The 21332-nt window shown below is 39.2% G+C and overlaps 1 long non-coding RNA gene across 3 annotated transcripts; it reads right to left on the bottom strand.

Moving 5' to 3' along the window:
- Positions 1–7073: 7073 nt before the first annotated feature.
- Positions 7074–20845, bottom strand: LOC308610253. Of its 3 annotated transcripts, XR_014014476.1 has the most exons (4): positions 20566–20845; positions 17352–17443; positions 13782–13920; positions 7074–7329 (listed from the first exon to the last, which is right to left on the bottom strand). It is a non-coding gene; the product is annotated as an uncharacterized lncRNA (long non-coding RNA). The 3 variants fall into 3 exon arrangements; XR_014014477.1 differs by lacking the exon at positions 20566–20845 and having other exon boundaries at positions 17271–17363; XR_014014478.1 differs by lacking the exons at positions 17352–17443; positions 20566–20845 and adding an exon at positions 15950–16035.
- Between the last annotated feature and the right edge of the window lie 487 nt (positions 20846–21332).

Below are 21332 nucleotides of genomic sequence, written 5' to 3'. Positions count from 1 at the left end.
AATGCAAAATCCTTATAAAATGTTCCTTATGATTCCATACCTTACTATACTATTAACCCAATGTGTTAATAAGCTTATATTTAATGTAATCATTATTCTTCATAATTTGACATGAGTAATGTGCTCTCACATTTAAATTTTCTAAACTTTTTTTTTTTGTTTTTGCGGTACGCAGGCCTCTCACTGTTGTGGCCTCTCCCGCTGCAGAGCAGAGGCTCCGGACGCGCAGGCTCAGCAGCCATGGCTCAGGGCCCAGCCGCTCCGTGGCATGCGGGATCCTCCCGGACTGGGGCACGAACCCGTGTCCCCCGCAACGGCAGGCGGACTCTCAACCACTGCCCCACCAGGGAAGCCCTAATTTTCTAAACTTTTATACCATATTCTCAATGACTTATTTGCTGAATTCCTTTTTTATAAAAATATGATACCTCAACCAACCACTGTTAAACTCAGCAAAAAGCACGGTTTCCAAAGTAAATGTTTTGTAAAGTGTTTCCTGTGTATTATTCACATTTATTACTTTTCCTCTGAGCTTTTTATATTTCAGTTCATACATGAAAAATAAACAATGTCCTTTTGACTTATTTTCTTGAAGTCTTTTGCCATTTTCCAAATATATCTGAATAGTTAAGGTCAGTTAAACCTATTTAAAGTTTAAAATTTCTAGGAAATATCTGATATTTAGTAACTTTCTGCCCAAATGATTTTAAATCTCATTTAGTATAAAGTGAATTAAAAGATTGGCATATATTCTTTAAGTAGAAAGATTATCAACCTGCTTTTGCTAATGTAGATGGTGCTCTTAAGTTCCGATTTCATACACGACAAACAACCCAGGATTAAAGGCTCGTTAATAATCTGCCAAATACCGTCAGCTGTATGACTCAATGCGCCATTAGTAATGAAATCCCTTGATTTTCTTCTGCCAGAAAAGTGATTCTTTGAAACCATTGGCAGTAATATGAATTTATACCTTGTGTGTGTGTGTGTGTGTGTGTGTATCTCTTGGAAGAGAGACTGAACACCAAGACAAAACCTTGCATTCCTTTACAGGACGTGCAATGCAGATCTATTGTGGAGTAACTGCTGGATCTGGGAAGGAAGGTGAGGCTAAAGGCAGCCCATTAGAAAGGGAAGTGGCTGTTGGAACTGGGAGTTGAGGGGAAGAGAACTACTGACAATTTTAAGGGATAACACTCTTGCCTTTGAGTGTCTGTCCGTGGCCTGGAGTGGAAGGGGGAAGCTGTATTAGAGCAGCTTCCGGTGGCGGGAATATTATTTTCTTATACATGCAGCTCTTGAAACATTGCTTAACATTCCTCAGATCTTAAGTGTCAAGGACAAAAAACAGTAATGATAACTGGAAATGTCAGTTCCACATCCACAATAATCTATTTACAATTGCTTCCCTCTTTCACGAGTTCTCTATCAATTATCCACGCTTTTATCCCCCCCCAAATCATCACTTTTTCCTTAATCACATGTATTCCTCAGTTATGCTGTAGAGAACTGCAATTTTCCCTACGTGGCCCTTCCCCCTTAATCCTTTTTTTTATTTTCCATATTAACAATCCCTAATTTTTAGAAAAAAGACAATAGCATATAAATGAATCAAGGTGCAGAATTCCTCAAATTATAAAAATCAATTCCTGGAGCGTTATTGATTGGTAACTATATTGATCACATCAATGTAAGTATTTTAATCAGTCTGTCTACAGAGATTGCAGCTATAAGATAAAAAAACATAATCAGTTTATTCAGTTGTTACAAATGTAGGAGGGGGAAATGGAAATAGGATTAACAAGATTTTATGCAGAACCAAGAGTCCATTTCCTTTTCTTTCCAGAGACACTATTCTCTAAACCATGGTATTGCTTCTCCTAGCCAGACTATTAAGCATGTTTAGTTAGATTACATTTTGAATTATACCAGTTCATTGGAGTAAATGTCTCTATGGGACACTTGGGTTTATAAAACTCTGTTTCATAGCTGGATGATGTAGAGCATCCCTCAGACTGTCTTCTTGCAAAAGAATGCTGTTGCGTCAAATGAACAAGCGAAAACAGGTAATAATATGATATTAGAACCCTCTACAAAATAACACCTCAATTCACATTTTGTGATACGTTCAGTGACACCTTAGAAAACCATGTTGTGTGTATGTATGTATGGAGTGCACACATTTGTACGTAATACTGGGCTTTGATCACTAATGTTAATGTTCGCTAAAATTTGTACCTTAATGTGGATTGTAGTATGAATCTATATGTAGTAAATTATTATAAAGATAAATGATTATTAATATGGAATAGTATTCTGTATTTTATAATTAGGGTTAGAATGGTATAATTTAAAAGTATTAATAATATTGAATATTTTTGCCTACCCTTCCAATATTGGACGTTAGTTAGGTAAAGCAGACACTATTGGAAACATGCATCTTAGCTGATTGTGTATGTATATACTCTGTCAATTTTTAATTCTTTAAAAAATACAAATATTGTATTAGAAGCCATGGAGTGTTAGAAGTCAGCGGTAGTGGAAAACTGAGGTTATTCATTATTTTGTGTTTTCATATCCACAATATGAAGTGATTTTGGAAGTTTTTTGCTAGCTACTAGAAAATAAGCTAAGATTTATGTTAGCTCTTTGAATGCATCTACCGAAGTTCCATCACTAGGAAAGTGAGGTCACCCTTCTTTGATTAAACATAACATAGTACCATTTACATGTCCTCAAAGTTTTATTACAACAAAATTAATAGCCAAGATTTTAGCTATTTACGAGGTCTTCTAACTATATACCAGGCAGTTTCATGTGTACATGGCATGAACTACCTTATAAAATAGAGCTGCATCTTTTTATTTCCTAAATATTATAATCTATCTATATTAGTGAACTGGAGCTGTGGATCAGATGATACGATATGCATAACTGTGTGCACTGAGTGATTGGAATGCCACTTGTTATCTTTTTTCTGGAAATGTCTATATAAGAAAATAAAAGGTACTTTATAGAAATATGAAAAACATGGCAGCCTGATACTGTTCATTCTTACCCTTTTTGGGAATTTGATTAAGTAATTTATTCTCCCTTAACCTCAAGTTCTCTATTTAAAAAAGTGACCTTGGACTAGATGCTGTTGCGGATACTGTGGTCAAATGATTTTATGCCCAGGGATTTCAGCCGTTGGCTGTGAATCAAAATCAGTTGAGGAAATTCTGATTCAGCAAGTTCGGGGTTGAACTCTGGCATATGTACAGTTGACCCTTGAACAACTTTGGGGTTAAGGGTGTGGACCCTCACACAGTCGAAAATACAGGAATTACTTTACAATCAGCCTTCCGTATCTATGGTTGAACATCTTCATATTCAGTCAACCCCAGACTGAGTAGTACTGTAGATTAAGTGAACCCACCCAGTTCAAGTCCGTGTGGTTCAAGGATCAACTGTACTTTTAAGAAGTGCCACAAGTAATTCTGATACTCAGCCCGGATATGGAATATTGATTCTATGCTATTTGGTGCAAAGAACAAAATGGGAATCTCTCAGTCTATATATTGATTATAACTTATCTAAATATCATACCTTACTAAGAAAAAATATCATTGGGTGTAGCAATGGTAAAATAGCTGCAGTGTATTTCATTTTAAGAGAAGATGGTTACAGTGTTACTGGTAGAAAAATGATCAGAGTAGTGTATTAGTTAGGGTTCTCCAGAGAAACAGACCTAATAGGATATTTATATTATATTGTAATGCATTGGATATATAATAGGTTATTGTATTTTATATAATAGGGTAAAATATCCTATTGTGGTTGAACCTTGGACAATATGGGTTTGAACTGTGTGGGTCCACTTATACACAGATTTTTTCAGTAAATACTGCAGTGCTACATGATTCATGGTTGGTTGAATCTGCGGGCGCAGAACTGGATTATGCAGTTTTTAACTGTACCCTAACCCCCATGTTGTCCAAGGATCAAATGTATATATGTGGGGAGGGGTGATTTCTTTTAAGGAATTGGCTATTGGCTTCGGTTTATGTGATTGTGGGGCTTGGCAAGTCAGAAATCTGCAGGGTAGGTCAGCAGGTTGGAAATTAAGGTAAACGTTCATGTTGCAGTCTTGAGTCCAAAAGCTAGAAACTCAGACAGAATTTCTCTATTGCAGTCTGGAGGCATAGTTCTTTATTCGTGGGAGGACTTCAGTCTTCATTCTTAAGGCCTTCAACTGATTGGATGATGTCCAGCACACTATGGAGGGATCATCTGCTTTTCTCAAAGTCTACTGATTTACAAGTTAATCACATCTAAAATATACCTTCACAGCAGCTTCTAGACCAAAGAACCAGACACCACAGCCTAAGTTTACATGTAAAATTAACCATCATAAATGGTAAACATGAGTGAGGGCTGGCTGATGCAGGCAGAAGAATGCCGAAGTGGGTTCATTCAGAGGGAATGTGATTGGGTATCAGAGGAGGGCTGGCATATGCTGTGTGGGTGGAGGAGGCAGCAAGGTTGTGGACTACTTGAATCTGTTGGGGCTCAAAAATGGTGCCCTGAGCCAGCATGAAGTCTACCACAGTAAACGTGGTAGGCAACTGAGGGTAGGCAGAGGTACATAGGATGTCATACTCAAGACCAATTAGGCTTCATTTAACCAGTGAGTTTCATCACGTTGATTTTCATAGTTTATTCTCATTCCCTTGTTCATCTGTTCATTCTATGATACTCCAGTCAGAGCCTTTCAACTTGCTTGAGCATTTGTGTATTAGCTTGGTGGTGTTGGTTTTGGTTGTCAGTACTGCATTATTCATTTTTGAAGTAATATCACTTCATACTAAGGCAGTTGTTGCCTGTTGATTGAACAGGCCCGTTGTAATTTCTCTGCACTCCATAGCAATATCACTTTTCTTCAACCCAGGAAGGGTTGATTGAATAAGCAAGTTGCTTCCACTTTTAGTCTTTCAGCTGCCACTTGGATACTTACCATACTTTGAATCCACTTGCCAAACTATCATGACCCTGTTATCCTGTGTGCCCACCAGTTATATACATATTATCTTTCCTTACCTATCTTGCATATGCTGAATTTTGACTTTCTTCAAATTTGGTTACCTTGGATAATACCATTACTACTTTGGTGTTTAAAGCCTTTAAAAGTCTTTTGGCACTATAAAAGGCACAGGGCTCTAGAAATGGAATCCTCAGATTTTGGTGTGCATAAGATTCACCTATAGCTATATGAAATGCAGATTCTTGGCTCCATTTCTAGAAAATTCTGATACAATTTATATGGAGAGAGGGGGGTCTGCAAATCTGCATTTTACAGGAGCTACAGTTTCTACTATGCTTAATATCTATTCTGTGTTGATTCATCATAATGCAATGCAACTATGCACTTAAAAAAAGCTAAACCTTTTTTTGAGAATATTAGATTTATCAAACAGTTGCAGAAATAGTACAGAGAGTTCTCATGTACTCTTCACCCATCTTACTCTAATGTTACTATTTTACATAGTACATATGCTAAAACTAAAAAGACAGCGGTGCATTACTTTTAGCTAAACTCCAGACTTTATTCAGATTTATCGATCTTTTTTTTTTTACAATTATGTCTTTTTGCTGTTCTAGGATCTAATCAAGTATATCACATTGAATGTAGTTATAATCTCTCTTCTATGGTCTCTGACAGGTTCCCAGCCTTTCCTTGTTTCCCGTGACCTTTATAGTTTTCAGAAGTACTGGCCAGGCTTTTGTAGAATGGCCCTGCATTTGGGTTTGTTTGGTGTTTTTCTCATGATTAGACAGACCAGGGTTTTGGGGGTTTTGGGGAAGATTACCATAGAGGTGAAATGTCTTTCTCATCACCTTGTGTCAGTAATGACTTATTACTGGTGATGTTAACCTTGATCACTTGGTTAAGGTGAGGTCTGCCAGATTTCTTCACTGTGAAGTTACTATTGTTCCCTTTCCATAATCTATCTTTTGGAATCCAGCCAATTCTCCTAAGAGGGAGTTTAAGCCCCATCTCCTGGAGGGAAGAGTATTTACATATGTTATTTGAAATTCTTTGTAAGAAAGATTTGTACCTTCTTCCCCGTTTATCTATGTATTCAGTTATTTACGTCAGTATGGACTCATGAATATTTATTTCATATTTCTCTATAACTTTAAAGTTTAATTAATTTTATGACTCAAATTGTTCCAGCTTAGGCCATCAGGTGCTCCTTCAGTTGGGTTCTTGTGTCCCTTTGATCTGCCTCTATCCTTTTGATTTTTGAGTGCTGCTTTATTTCCTGGCACTACATCTTGTGTTTTCATTGCCCCAGGCCTAGAATTAGTCATTTCTCCAGGGATGTCTGTTTTTTGTTATTTTGGAGAACCATGTTTAGAAACTAAGGCCTGGATGCTAGATGTGTTTGTTGCTACTTGGTGTCATTGTTTCTAGTCTCTCCGCAGAATTATGAAATATACGCATGTATATTAACCAATATATACACACATATCTATAATCATTTCTATAGGTGTCTATCTCTATACCTATTAAACTAAACGTGAGTTCATACTAATGTCTAAGACTCTAATCCAGTATCACATGGTTCATTCTAGCTTTTGCCCCTTGCTTATTTGTAACATCTTTTACTGACAGTGAGAAACCTAACTCAAATTATTTCCCATTTATTTACTTATTTGTTCTACACTTGTGTAAATGTGTTTTCAGATTTCTTAACTGTATTCCTGTGAGAAACAAACTTACCAACTAAAATTGTGTTTATGTACAGTTATTTTTGCGCCTAGTCTTATATTTACCAATCAAAACATCATTTTCCAAAGTCACTTATGTCAGTTCCTTTTTCTCCACCCCCTTCAGTGCCATTTCATCATATATTGGGAATACAGTTAAATTTATTTGTCACAGTATGCATTACATCCAGGATACTCTGATTAAAAATTGCATACATTAAAGTTCACCCTGTGATGTACTATTCTATGTGTTTTGACAGATGCGTAGTCATGTATCTTATGCCTACTACCGTACAGTACAGTTTCATCAACCTAAAATATTCTGTGAGTGGCCTTTGTAGTCATTCACTCCCAACCTCTGACAAATGCTGATTTGTCTTCCATCCCTATAATTTGTCTTTTCCAGAATGTTGAATAAACGGCATCATACAATATGTAGACTTTTGAATTTGGCATCTTTGACTTAGCAACATGCATTTAGGATTCATTCATGTTGTTGTCTGAATCTATAGTTTCTTCCCTTTTGTCACCTGAAGTATCCATCATCTCGAATACCAAGTTTGTTTATCCATTCACCTGTTGAAGGATAATATGATATGATTATTTCCAGTTTGGGACAATTATAAAAAAAAGCTGTTATAACCATTTGGGTATAGGCCTTTGTGTGAACATAGGTTTTCAATTAGCTGGGGAGTATGATTGCTGGATCCTATTGTAAAACTATGCTTAGCTCTGTAGGAAACTGTCAAAGTGTCTTCCCAAATAACTATCATTTTATATTCTCACTAGCAATGAATGTATGTTCCTGTTGCACTTCGTCAGCATTTGGTATCGTCAGTTATCGGATTTTAGCTATTCTAATAGGTGTGTAGTGATATCTCATTATGGTTTTGTTTGTATCTCCCTAATGACATACGATGTTGAGCATCCTTTCATATGCTTATTTGCCATCTGTATATCTTCTTTGGTAAAAATATGTATATATGTATTTTTCTTTCTTTTGTTCTTATAGATTGTGTGTGTGTGTGTTTGTATACACACATATATAAAGTTAGGTTGCTTGCTTTCTCATTGTTGAGTTTTAAGAGTTCTTTATGTATCCTAGATATGAGTCCTTTATACAATATATTGTTTTGGAAAGTAAAAAAACTGAAATGGATGCAAGGTACAAATAAAAGTTTTAATCAACAGTCATATGAAAAATTTTGAAGCTGCCCAGTTGAACTTTAGGATATTTTAGATAAGTAAATACTCATTAGCTTGCTAGTTACAGTATTATTAAAGGGAATGGTTGAAACATTGGCTCTTATACAAGTTCCTCAGAATTTTTCTAGGTAAGGAAGCTAAAATTATACCCTTATGAAAATTCTCTTACTATATAAATAAACACCATGAAATCTAAATATCTTGAGCCTTTAAAGCATATTCCTATAAATAAATGAAAATATTTGTGAGATATAAGAAGATCTCTATGACTTTTGCTTCCCCTTTATGCATTGAATATAGTTTACTTTTATTTTCTGATTATAATTATACTGTATGAAATAGCAATATTATACTGGATGCTTATTCTGAGACAGATAACATGCAAACCCGTGTTACATAAATTATATTGATTTACAAATAACCCATTTGATTTCATACGAAATTTAGAAAGAATTATTTAGAAAGAATATTTAGAAATTTAGAAAGAATTTAGAAAGAATTTATATTCTTTATTTCGAAATTTAGAAAGAATTTATATTTAGAAATTTAGAAAGAATATTTACTGTGTCCAGTTTACAGAGGAAGAGCCAGAGGCAAAGGAGGCCTTTATCATTCCACATTCAAACATCGTTCAGCTACATCTAACAAAGGAAATGATAAATATTCCCTTGACAAGTTAATAAACATGTTTAGAACAATTAATTCTGTCATGAAAAATACTGTGATAAAAGAAAAATCCAAGATGAATTTGCCTATTTCAAATCTTTAGAAAACAGCTTGTTCACGGGCATTGTTGTAAGCACCATAAAAGAGACAAAAATCTAACTGTTTTAAACAGTGGTGATACCATATGATCTGTAAGAAGAAAATAAATCTCCAAAGAAATAAAAATAAATACATTATTGCTGCAACTGGAGAAAACCCGCATGCAGCAACAAAGACCCGACGTAGCCAAAAATAAATTAATAAATAAATTTTTAAAAATAAAGAAATTTAATAAATAAATAAATATATACATTAGACTTTGAAAACTGACACATTTACCTCTTAAGCAGTAGGTCATTAACATCACAAATTTACATTTGTTACTCTATAGATCCAATTGCAATCCTTGATTTTTCCATAAATAATAACAGTTAGATTTTTATATCTTTTATGGTGCTTACAACAATGCCTGTGAAACAGCTGTTTTCTAAAGATTTGAAAAACAGACAAATTCATCTTGGATTTTCCTTTTATCACAGTATTTTTCATGACAGAATTAATTAATTTTCTCTTATTACTTAATGAAGTCGTACGCTTTTCTGTGTTTACTGGCTATTTGGATTTCCTTTTTTATGAGGTTTACATCAACTATTGTTATTTATTATTATTTTTTTAATTATTTTTTTATTTTTGGCTGTGTTGGGTCTTCACTGTTGCGTGCAGGCTTTCTCTAGTTGGGGCGAGCGGAGGCTACTGTTCATTGCGGTGGCTTCTATTGTTATGGAGCACAGGATCTAGGCGTGCAGCCTTCAGTAGTTGTGGCACGTGGACTCAGTAGTTGTGGTTCACAGGCTCTAGAGCGCAGGCTCCGTAGTTGTGGCGCACGGGCTTCGTTGCTCCGTGGCATGTGGGATCTTTCCAGACCAGGGCTCGAACCCGTGTCCCCTGCCTTGGCAGGCAGTTTCTTAACCACTGCGCCACCAGGGAGGTCCAACTGTTGTTATTTTGAATTCTTCTCCATTTCCAAGTAATACTCTTACATGACTATTATCTCACTAAATTGGAGGCATTATCTGTTCACTTTGTAACTTACTAATAAGTAGGGGTTTAGTTCCTTTACACTCTTTCCTATGTCCGCACTGCTCAGTAAAGTTATGCCATCATGAGTTATTCCACTGCTCATGATCTCTTTGACTTGTAGTGATATACTTAAAAACCTACATTGTTGATCAACTAGAAACTCTCTCAACGTCACACTTTGTAAAATGAGACCATTCATACCATCTTCCCTTTTTCCTACTTCCTGTCTACCTTCCAAACCTAGCTTTTACGTTGTCAACGTTGAAATTTATATTCTGTTCTATGTGCAGTTAAGTCTTCTGTTATTTGAGAGTCAGTATGGAGTAAGGTTTAAGGGAACAGGCAGACAGCCTAAACTCAAAGCTTCGATCCAACATTAAATTAGGTACAGCCTGGGCAAGCTTCCTTCCCTGTCTTAGCTTCCTGTTCTCAAAAGTGGGAATGATATTAGCACCAACCTCATAAGGCTATTCAGAGGATTAAATGAGTTAATATATGCAAAAACACTGAGAGCCTAATATATATTAAGTACATACTAGTACACAATACATTTCAGTACATACCAAGTTAATACTAATACATACTAAGTATAGTTTATGTTAGTTATTTGTGATTACATTCAAGTTGACAATAAAAGCTGCAAACCAAGGCAGCATTGCCATTATTACAATGAAATTAATATTGCCCCCTGCAGATGTACTGTGTCTCTGTGTATAGACTACACCTCGTTCCGTACTGTGCCAGTGTCACTGCCCTTGTGCAGGGTGACCACATACCCCAAACCACCTTGGGCTGTTCCAGTTTATACCTGTTGTCCTGATGTTATAGCATTAGAGCCCCTCCTTACACTATTGAAGTGTAAGGAGTTTGGACAAGTTCTGCTTTGGAAAACAAACTAGATAGGTGGTCATTACCCCTGTGTGTCACTGAAAAGGGGCACATCTATAGTGTCAAGTTTAAGTGGATTCTTCCCTTCCTCACCAATAGTAGGTTAAAAATCAACCAGAGTTTAGTTGGCTTCAGGTTTATGTCCGTATAGCCCTTTCTCCTCTGGAGTTCAAGTTCCTTCTCCTCTTCGTCTCCCTCCTCCCTTCCAACAGTGCCTAATACCTAGTAAGTACAATATGCCTCAAGGTGTTTCTAAGCTCTCAATCACACAATCAATAGAAGCTTCTCCACTCTAGACTAGCTGCAATCTGCACTGAATCCCCTATTACCTTCCTTCTTGGTTTATTGCCTCATTTTGCTGGATTATTTCTATAAATAGCTTACGATGTAGCATAGGAGGTCAATTTTTCAAATTACTTTGTGTACAAAATATCTTCTTCAGCCTCCACTTATGACTCAGAGTTTGGCTGGATACAAACCCCTAGGGTGACAATTATGTGCCTGAAAAACTTTGGAGGTATCTTTCTAATGCCTTCCAGGATCCATGGTGCTGATGACAAGTATGATAAAGTCAGATTTAAAAAATTTTTTTTAGGTGACCAGTAGTTTTCTCTCTGGAATGGTTGTGTCCTCTCAGTATTTTATTCTATTTTAATTTATTTTTTCAGTATTTTAAAGTTTCACAATGAAGGGTGCCTAGGTATGAGTCTATTCTTGCTCGTCTTGCATAACTATTTTCAATCTGAGGCCTGATGTCTACTTTCAGCTGTGGAGAATTTTGTTGCCCTTTGACAGCTTCCCTCCATTTTTTTTCTGGGTCTGGAGTTGCTAATAGTAACATGTGGGATCTCCCAGATGCACCCTCTAACATATGTCTATCACATTTTCCATTGTGTCTTTTTTATATACTGAGAAATTTTTTAAATTCCTACTGAATTTATTTCAGCAACCATATTTTCATTTCCAGGAGACCTCTCTTGCTTTCTGACCATTCTCTTTTTAATTAACACCCTAGTCTTATTTTATAGTTCCTAGCTCTTTTTAAACCTCTCTCAGGATATTAATTAAGGTTTTTCCTTAAATTATTTTGTTCTCTAAATTGTCCCTGGTCCTACTAGGATATGTTTTCACTCTTTTCCCCCCTCTCTCATGTTGTAAGCTTTACTCAACTATCAGGCAAATGACAGTTATTTTCTATTTAAGAATGAGTGCAGAAAGCTCCCTGAAGTCAACGACTGATTGGCGTCTTATGCAGGAAGAAGCGGGCAGTAACTGTAACAGGATCTCCCCCAAACACAATTTTCTAGGGTGTAAAAACTCAGACTAGCTGCCCTAGCTCTCGCAAGTTTCACTGTTTTCAAAATGAAATCATCTCATTTCAGGAGCATGAGGGTGGGGCTGGCAGTCCCCTCCTCCAAACACAGCCCTTCAATGAGCTCCCCTATTTCAGTCACACTTTTAACTAACTCCACCCTCTCTCCTACATGCGCATCAAAGCACGGAGCTACTTCTGCAGGTGGGGTCAGAATCCTCCTCACTTGCAGGTGGTCCCTGTGCATATTCTAGGTGATGCTTTTCCTCTGTTCTACTGCTTCGGTTTCACACTCTTCCACCTGTCATCCGTCTTTCCATACTATGTTGAAATCTCTTGATTGTTGTGGGCTTATATACTGAAACACTTTGATACCATCATTGTAGTGTCTTGTCAAAATGGAGAAGGGCTAAAAGGGATCTCATGCATTCTGAATCTGCTACTCTGTGGTCCCAGTGTTTAAACTTCTTGGTCTTCCCCAGTGTCTATCATTGCTTTTAGAAATACAATCTCCTGGTCTACTCGTGAAGGAAATGAATACACCACATCTAAAATGACAAGGAATGCGGGTTAGATGCACTAGGGTCTTGTTGTACTCTGCCATTTACTAATACACCACTTATGTGCTACAAATTGTAGGTGCTCATTTATAAAACGAAAGGGGGTAACTTTACATGAACTAAAGATTTCTCCTGCTCTAACTCATAATTTTCTAAGTTCTTTTCTTAAAATTTCTCTATATTATCATTAATTTTCATTAAAAATAAAAATTGGGCTTCCCTGGTGGCACAGTGGTTGAGAGTCCGCCTGCTGATGCAGGGGACATGGGTTCGGGCCCCGGTTTGGGTGGATCCCACATGCGGTGGAGCGGCTGGGCCCGTGAGCCATGACTGCTGAGCCTGCGCGTCCGGAGCCTGTGCTCCGCAACAGGAGAGGCCACAACAATGAGAGGCCTGCGTACCACAAAAAAATAAAATAAAATAAAATAATAAAAAATAAAAATCTCACTTTCTCTTTTGAAAATCAAAGAGTAATTCCCATAGTCCTACAATAATGGGATAATTAATTCTGAAACTTGTCAAGTTTTGGGTTTCATATGAAAAGAAAATCACATTAACTAATTTTTAAATTTAAATAATTAAGTTTAAATAATTATTAAAAATTAAATATGGACTTTGTAGCACAAAGACAAGGTCCCCACAAATGGTGTTCCTTTATTTACTAGAAGTGTTCAGCTCTGCATTGAAGTTGAAATAAAATAAATATATTATTTTTGAGGTGCAAAAATTTCTTATAAAAATCAAATTTTCTTTTCTGTCCATACAAACAAAAGTATGGAATGACATTAGAGGTCAGTTTTATTTGGTAATAGAATGTAGCTTCTTGATATTTTTGATTTTAGGAATGGAGAATATCAACATCAAAACTTTTTTCAACTTTACTTTTATTTAAAATGAGGCCATATTTTCCTCTTATAAAAAGAGAGTTCAACTAGAACTGTCAATTTTCTCATCTTTAAACAAGATCACTGAATCAGCTGACTGTATTCATTCAGAACTCAATTTCCTTATCTTATGATCACTAAGGTTCTCCCTACATCTAATATACTAAGGTTCTAAGGAAAGGAAAATATATTACTAACGGCATGTTTTGGTTTTTATTTCTTAGAGTTCAAATGTCCACCATTCACCTTGGTCTAAGCTTAAGGAACCATTCAAGGGGATACAATGCAGATGGGAGGAGAAAACAGAACCCTCACACAAGCTGTGCCGTGTTGCAATGAGGCTTCCATTTGAAAAATAATCTTCTCTATAGCTTTAAAGTGATAACTTTGTACCTGCACTGCTTCTTGTTTCAAACGGATTTTCTCTGGCTCTTCCTGAACACGTTCTGAGGAATCATCAGCCTCTTCCACTTCTGAGGAGGAAGGACTCTCTACAGTCACAGTCATAAGAAATTCTGATGGACCTGAGTGTCTGAGGAAGAAGATAAGAAATCCCAGAGTTGTTACACTGAAGTGCAAAGAAAGAAGACAAGATTGTATAAAAGACAACACAAGCCAGATACCAAGTATCCAAATATTAGAGGACATTTAACAAAAGTGAACTGAGGTATCATTCTTTATAAATGTCTCTCACTGCTCCTTAGTCTAAAACAGGCAATGACTGAGTAAAATTACAGGAACTTATTTTTGCTATGTTACTGTACAGACCTCTGTTGTACGTGCTTAGGATTAGTAATGGGAATTGCCCATATTATTTTTTTAAGTTTCTTTCACAGAAGCCAAGTGAAGATCCAAGGTAAACATTTTTTCTCAGATCAACTTTATACTGCAAATGAAAAATTTACTCTTCACCATCAGACAAAAACAATCTGGAAGAAAATGTAGTTTTTCAGAAGAAAATACATCAGCAAAGGGACTGATGAATAATCAGAAAGTCAACATATCTAAGCTGTGAATAATAGACATTAGAATTTAAAAAAATAAATCACATACACATACACAACTAAAACTGACCCATCAAAAATTTCATCTTCTCACCACCCTTAAGCCAAAACTAGGGCAACAGTAATACAATTCTCCCATCAAGCTTCACTGCCACTGCAAAGTTGTTCAATAGGACATTTCCAAACATTTAAAAACTGACCTGGCCACAACCCCATAGAAGTCTACAGATCATAAAGTATGCTGGGATTATACAACCACGCAGAAAACAGTTCACTAGGACATCCTTTTGACAACAAGCAGCAAACCCTGCAGCATAGGAAAACCTTAACAGGAGAACGAGGTGCACACCCCTCTCTCTGGGAATGCAAGGCCAGGACTGACACCCGAGATGCTCTTCTCTCAACCTCAGCAGTGGTGCCATTCACAGAGCAACTATGCAGTCTCCCAAGACCACTGGGAAGGAGAATCTGATACTGACAGTATTAGCTTGACATGAGGCCATAAGCGAGGGAATGTGTGTGGCCTTGGTGAGAGAGCAGAGGTTTGGGAGATGCTGCTTTATACTGGCTTTCAGATCAGGAATTTGTACATTTAGCCCGTAAACAACGTTTCTTGAAAACGTGTGAACATTCTTGAGTATAACAGCTCCGTGTGAGGGGTCAGAAATGGCAGTCAAGTTCGCTTCACTGGGTAACAGCTGATTTGCGGACTGGAAAACAGGCTTCCTTGTTTACAGACATAACCACAGGCTGCGTGCTGTGTGCCAAATCCACACAACTACACAGTTGCATTGGGAGAGCGACCAAACATGTTTTACATGGATTTATTTCAGAGAGGGAAATGCTTCATGTAAGGCTCTGTCAGTTTCAAAAGCAAGAAGAATGACCATCCACCTTTCCCAGTTCAAGCCCTATATATCATAAATATGATAGCTACAAACCGGCAACTGATTACCTACATCACAAGCTTTGATGAATGGAAAGCCCCTAAAAAGATATCAACAGAACGAAGTTAGATCTTCATGTAAATACATCACCAGTTAAACCCACTTAATACAACTATTTAGTATTATGTACAGTATCCATACAGAATTGTGTATAAAAATAAATAAGCTCAAAAGAAGGACCTGGAAGGCTCTGCTATGGAGAAAACTCAACAGCATTCAGCCGACTGGCTTGGTAATAACTCTCTGAACTGCTGAGAGGCCCCTTCAGTTCCTATGTTCAGGATGGTTGAGATTTCAGTCTCACTTCTTTAAATGGTGATATTAATCGTTCTCTAATTTACCACTCTGTGTAACGAGGATGGACCTGAGATTAAGTGTCTCAGGAAGAAGACAGGAAACCACAGAGTTGTTAAACTCAAGTGCAAACACTGGGGATTCAACACTATGGTTTATGCAACAGCAATTCACATCACCATTTGGTCATATTCTTTCTACAAAACAAAAGCTGCACTCACATGTATGAAAAGACAAAAATTAACTGCCATCTGTATCAATATGTTAGTGTGCTTCAATCACATATGTTTTCATGAAAGTTTAAACATAAAATCACCTTTAAGATCTTGACCATGTGATCTGTTCCCTGCCAGGTCAGATTATACCCCATGAAGTTTACTGTTTTAACAGTGATAGAGTTCTTTATACCTTGACAACTAAAAGGAAAAACACACACACACACACACACACACACAATAAGATCAAGAGCCTATACATTTGTCAATCTTGACTTATTTGCTTTTCTTGAGTCAATTGGAGGTTTATAGCCACATTCTTAAAACCATTAATTACAATCTTCCCAAACAGGTAATTGATGAACTGATGCATTCTAAAACTCGTCAGTAACAAAGTGTTATTCCAGTTTACAGCAACAGTTTAATTCTATTTAGGTACTAAAACTGAATACACTGAATACTGCAAACTTTATTCCCAACCACTCAGTAAAGTACTACATACTTTTGAGACAAAGGGAAAAAAAGAAAAACCTAAAAACATAAGACTCCTCCGATTTTCATTTCCAATGATACATGCCAATCTTGATGATCAATCAGCGATTTAAATGTCAACTATAATCCCGGTATTTTATTAGCTGCTCTGCAGTGTACTAGAGCAATAGAAGAGAGAGGACCTCAAACCCTCTGTTCCCTCAAAGTGAAAGGCAGGCTTCCTGACCCCTCCAGACCACTACTGGACACAGGGAAGGCACACTAATCTTTCAGGACCCTAATCAAGAGTCACCTGCTTTGTGATTACTTCCATGACACACCCTCACCAACACCACTGAGTTTGCTGCTCCTACGGGACGTTACATATATTTCCTATTTTAACACATACCACACTGCAGCATAATTATGATTGCAGATAGATGTTTTAACAATTGAAAGAGAATGATGACTTTTTTGCTCTTCATCTTGCTATTTCCCTTCCTATTTCTTGAAGAGAAACCATAAAAATATAAACAAACAGAAAATATACAAAACATGTGGTTTGTGGCTTAACACAAACTTAAGTAAGATTAATTCTGACAGTATCCAGCATGACAAACTTCCATGGTACAAATGAGAATGGACCAAGGTTTGAGCAGGTACAGGAGACAATCCAGGCCTGAACAACAACAACAAAAGGTAGACAAGAAAATGTAGACAGACGTGGTGTGTAGGAAATCACGAGACCAGTCTGATGGGAAGAGACTTAAACAAGACTGAAACTCACTTTCTAAACCTCCATCCCCAACTGGACAATTCACAAGACACAGGTGCACCAAAGAAGCCAATTATTCAATCCCTTTAATGGGGAGGAACAGTTTAAACTTTTATTGGTTTAGTTCGCTCCAAAAAGCAACTATCAAATGTTGGCAGGACACAATGAAGGCTTACCTTTGTTAACATAGTTAAGTCTCTCTCTCTCACAACTAGCCCACTAAGCTCCACATTCCTTAGCACACCCGATGCACTTACACAGCATTTATGAGCTTTACACAACTGGAAGGTCACATCTTTATTTCTTATCTCAGGAACACGACTTTTGTAAACTTTATTTCTGTCACAACCTAAAGCAAAATTGTTGTAAAATGAGTGATTTAAACCATACATTTTATCATCATTAAAAAGTATCTAAATAAAAACAAAAACATCTGCTCTGTGCTAAGGATTAGGAACGACTCCTGCCCTTAAAGCCTTCATTAAGGAGGAAGATGTATAAACTCAAAATTTCAATCACGTGAGATAAATAAACATAACCTTTATGCATAGAGGTTCCTATGGAGGCAAAAAGTTATATCTAAGTGACGGCTTCATGATAACCCTGAAGTACAGTCTAGAAAGATGAGGCTACGCAGAGTTGGAGTAGGAGGTGCATTAACTGCAGAGGGAACATCTGTGAAAAGACACTCAAGCCTGACTCCTGCTGGGCACTGTAAATACTGCAGGTGGGGATGACAAAAGGCCAGGGGTCCAAGTGTGAGAAGAGACAGAAATGAAAATAGAGATGTTGGCCCAAGCAAGCCTGGGAGAGGGCATGGCTTGTATCCCACAGGTGGTGAGACCTGGGGCTACCACTGGCTGAGTAAGGGTGCCTCCGCTGATTAGAAAAAGGCTCCCCGCTGCTGAAGGACCGACTAGATAAAGGGAGTGATCACAAAAAGCTCCCCTTCCTCAGGGCAAAGAGCCCCAGGAGGCTTGGCCGAACATAGTTCAGACTACACGCCTCCGTGCAGAGCACACGCTGGGCGGCTAGTCTGCACTAACTCTGTGTGGGCAAGCCATCAGCAGCATTATTTTAAGCACATCTTTTTATGTTAGAAGATCACTTAACCCGAGTAGGCACATGAACTTAGAGGAACTGAACCCAGGGGCCGTGAAACCACCCAGGAGTTTCTGCCATAGTCTGGGCAAAATGCAATATGGATGAAGAAGCAAATTTAGGAGGAGGCCAAAATTTACAGGATAGACCCACTGGGTGCAAGACGTAAAGAAGGTTCAGTGAAGGAACTCTGAAGAGAATGGGCTCTGCAATAAACTTTTCTTACATTCAGTGTAAAATATTAGGCAAAATTAAGTACAGTGGCCTTTAAGGTCCCTTCCAGCTCTAATTCCTTTTGATTTCTAACTTATTACTCTGGTTGAGTAAAGTCCCTTCAGAGGTACAGAACAGTTCTTATACCTGAATGGGATGCAAAGAATAATCTGACTTCTCTTCACCAGGGGATGAGTTGAACTGTCCTTGCAGAAGAGGTAACAGATGGTGTGAACCCCAGATCCTAGAAAAGGGCCAGGCACACGATGAGTATTCAGCTTTTCAAAATCAAATGAACAATCATTTCCTCTCCTAGATCCTCACACCCTTCCTCTGCTGGCTACTTTCTCACAGCTTATAAACATCCTCAAATATACCCACTTAAAAATCTCTCAGACCTAGGATTCTTTGGATCTTCTTGTGGATAACCTAAGTCTCACCCATGCCTTCAAATACCTGTCCTCCCAAAAAGCCCAGATCTGTACCTTGGGTCCAGACCCGTCTACCAGGCCCCTCTAAAGCACTGAAGATGAAGTAAGATCCTCTCGCCACCCCCAATCCCTTCCTACTCTGCTCTGTATCTCTCAAAAAGATGCAGCTGTAAACTGTCACCCATGCTTGCTGCCCTCCCTTTTCTAACTGGTCACCAGGCCTCACCCATTCTCTCTCAGATCTGCAAAACCCAGTCCCACCTTTCATAACTTAAGTGGGACCCTCAGATTACAATTCACCCTGCACCACATCAACTGCCTTCCACATGGAGGTCCGAGTGAGCCTCTAAACCACAAGTCCATCTCACTGTTCTTTGGTGGAAATTTCCCACAGCCTTCAGGATAAACATCCAAACTTCTGACAGGACAAACAAGGCCCCCTTCTCTTGGGCCTCACTAAGTTTCCAGTATCCACTCTCATTTCTTTCCCAAACCCTGAGTTCCACTCCTGTACATTAGTTTTGCCATATTTTCTTATATTTCTCAAACTTCAACACACACTGCTCTCTCCTGCCACCCCAGGACCTTCTACATATCCTTAGAAAGGATGGCACCTCCTCCAAGAATCCTATCCTGAACTTTCCCTTCCAAGATTCTGTGCTCTGCAAAGGGGAAAGATCGGGGGGAGGGTTAAATTAGGAGTTTGGCATTAACATATACACACGACTATATATAAAATAGATAATCAACAAGGACCTACTGCATAGCACAGGGAACTCTACTGCATATCCTGTAACAAACTAGACGGGAAAAGACTCTGAAAAGGAATGGATATCTGTATAACGGAATCACTTTACTGTACACCTGAAACTAACACAATATTGTAAATCAACTATCCTCCAATATAAAATAAAAATTAAATTAAAGAAAAAAGAGATTCTGGGCTCTGTAGCACCAGAACTCACTTCTTCCAGAGCACTGACTACTGTGCTTGTGTTTACTTGCTGCCCAGTAGAAGGGAAGATTACATACAGCAGAAGCATCCTCCCCAGCAGCCCTTGGTTCTGACAACTCATTCAAGTGCCAGGCTACTTTACACACATAACCTGCTTAACTAATTCTAAGAACCCACAGAAAGAGTGGTTATTAACGTCATTTTACAAGTGTGGGGATTGTAGTGCAAAAGAAACCTGCCCAGGCCACAGACAGCATAAGCCCTGCAATTCACACCCTAAGCTGCCTTCACACCGGTGCTCTTTGCACTATATGATACGACTATTGAAAAAAATTTATTTTCCTGAGCCCTGTTTTAATGGAAAGGAAATGAAGCTGGGATATATCCATTTCCTAATCGCTTTGGTGTGTACCAGGCAAAGTCATTCAACGGACCAGGTAACATCTGTGCAACAATTAACGATGCTCCAAACTGTGCTAAGTGTTCTACTTTGTAGAGTCTAGAAGCATTAACACAGTGCATCCTTGTATCAGCCACAGAGACTGGGTCCTGTTCAGCCCACGCTACAGATGGGAACACTGAGACCTTGAATCCTTAAGGCACCCGGCCGGGGTCACCGAGCTGGCAGGAGTCCTAGGCCGCACACCCCGTCTAGTGCACGCACACCCGGGCACTGCGCACTGGTTCTAGTGCCCACCCTCCACCTTGCACCATTTAACACCCCGCTTCTCAGCGCCTACATGAGGGGCCCTGGAAGCGGGAAGTACAAACCTGTCTCGACAAGCCGTGGCTGGAAGAAGCTCTGGATACAGATCAGGGGCAGCGGGTGCTCAGGAGTGGCGCCCAGTGCACCCCGCGGAGGCGGTCGGCCTTAAGTCCAGCAGGCCCTCCTGTAGGGAAGCGCGCACGGAGGGCAGAGGCACCGAGTCCTGCAGCGCGCACAGGTCCTCAGAGCGCGGAAAGATGTCGGCCGCGCTGTCCCGGCGCAGCTTCACCGAGTGATCATGGCCCGAGCGCGGCCTCGGCGACGCTGGCTGCGGACACGATGCCCACACCCGCCTGGGGGACACGGCTCGCCTCCCGGCCCCTCGGGCGCCCACCGCCCGGCAGCTGCGGCCCCGCAGCGTGCGCAGGACTGGCGTCGCAGCCAGAAGACATAGGACCACGGGCCCCAGCTAGACCAACCCCCGCATGCCGCGCTCCGGAGACCCCGCGTGGCCTGGTGTTGGCGCAGGGATCGACGCCCTCCACGCCGCGGGGCTGCGGTTTACGTCGGCGGGCGGTGCCGCGGGGGCGGGGCTCGAGGACGTCAGCACGCTCGCCGTGCGTCGCGTCCCCCCGCAGCCCTGTCTCCCATGGTGACGCGGCCTGAAGAGAAGGGGCTTGAGCTCTGAGACTAAGGCAGCGCGAAACGTGCGAAGGTGTGGAGACTTCGGGGTTTCCAAACAGCGTTTGCTGACTCATCCTAACAAACGTGAGACCTGGTTGTATCAACGCATTTTAAACGTAAACTCCCGTAAGTGTCTGGGCTCCCCCCG

Source organism: Mesoplodon bidens, assembly GCF_964165515.1.
Source record: "Mesoplodon bidens genome assembly, contig: HAP1_SCAFFOLD_270, whole genome shotgun sequence".
Classification (NCBI taxonomy): domain Eukaryota; kingdom Metazoa; phylum Chordata; class Mammalia; order Artiodactyla; family Ziphiidae; genus Mesoplodon; species Mesoplodon bidens.
This window is presented reverse-complemented; position numbering and strand designations above follow the sequence as displayed.